We start from the raw sequence: 1,191 nt of genomic DNA, 5'->3' as shown, positions 1-1,191 counted from the left end.
TTGAGCTTCGTGGCCCACATCTTTAATTCCAGCACTTGGGAGGCATAAGCGGGTAGCTCTTTGTGAGTCCAAGGTCAGCCTGGTCAACATAATGAGTTCCAAGACAGCCAGAGCAATATAGTGAAACCCTGTCAAAAAAAAGACAAAAACCAGTAAGTCCCATATGTGCAAAAAAAATGTATTTAGCTAAAGAATGGCTTATGTGTTATGGAGGCTGGCCATCTGCAACCCTGGTACAGAGATGATGATGCTGCATCTCAAGTCAGAAGGTAGTGCTACACCATTTCTTCTTGACTGGGGAGGCCATTCTTGGGATGGTACAGGACCTTCCAGTGGTTAGACCAGGCCCACTCATTCTCACTATGGGGCAAATCAGACAATCCACTTCACTTAAAAAATTTCAGTTATCCTTCCCCCCCAAAAAAAAACCACTCCCACAAAACCTTCCAGAATAATGTCTGATCACAAAGCATAGCCCTGCCCAGCTGACCCCCAAAGTAAAACATCACCTAGCATATCCCACAGTGGCTGTTGTGCACGCCTCTCCCCACCTCAGTGGCCAAGCAGAGTGGTATTGCACATACTGGGGCCTCGAAAGGCCCAGAACACGGCAGAATGGGTTCTTTCTGTGCGCTAATTAAATATAGAGAGATAGAACGAGGGGGGGAATGAGCGAGAAATAAAATGTTTCCCTCTCTTGAGAGCAGGATCACCACCTGGAGAAGGCATCCTAAAGAATGTTCCCCCACACGCACACACAGTACCCACCTGGGAAGGAGTTTAGTAGCTTGGTAGTTTTTGGAACATTTAGCCTCTCTGCAGTCAGTGAGGAAATGAGTGGCCACTGCCTCCAGTCCCTTCCCTCCCGGAAATCATCTCTGCTTGGGCTCCCGCCTCCAGGAGGTGTCAGGAACTGGCTCAGGCCTGATGGTGGTGAACACACTGCCGTAATCTTCCTGCAGCCGACAGCCTTGCCCTTGGCCTTCTTCATTTGCTGCTGCCAGCAAGAGGCCAGGGACAGAAGGACATGCGGACTGGCCTGGCCTGGGAAGTTCAGGGAGTGGGCGTGTTTGGATGCCTGCTTGCAGCTGTAGCAAATTACTCTCCCAGCCGGCATCATTTTGGAGTTCTCATCCTGTGTTTTTTTTCCCCGTGTTCCTTGGAGGGTGAACAAAGAAAGAAAAACACGCT

The 1,191-nt window shown here is 49.7% G+C and overlaps 1 long non-coding RNA gene across 1 annotated transcript; it reads right to left on the bottom strand.

The window, feature by feature from the left end:
* On the bottom strand, positions 1 to 989 carry LOC146895230 (uncharacterized). Its single transcript, XR_015000761.2, has 2 exons — positions 769 to 989; positions 1 to 128 (listed from the first exon to the last, which is right to left on the bottom strand). It is a non-coding gene; the product is annotated as an uncharacterized LOC146895230 (long non-coding RNA).
* Between the last annotated feature and the right edge of the window lie 202 nt (positions 990 to 1,191).

This window comes from Myodes glareolus, chromosome 3 (genome assembly GCF_982192425.1).
Source record: "Myodes glareolus chromosome 3, mMyoGla1.1, whole genome shotgun sequence".
Taxonomy (NCBI): Eukaryota; Metazoa; Chordata; class Mammalia; order Rodentia; family Cricetidae; genus Myodes; species Myodes glareolus.
The sequence above is the reverse complement of the archived record's forward strand: the minus strand, read 5'-3'. Positions and strand labels throughout refer to the sequence as shown.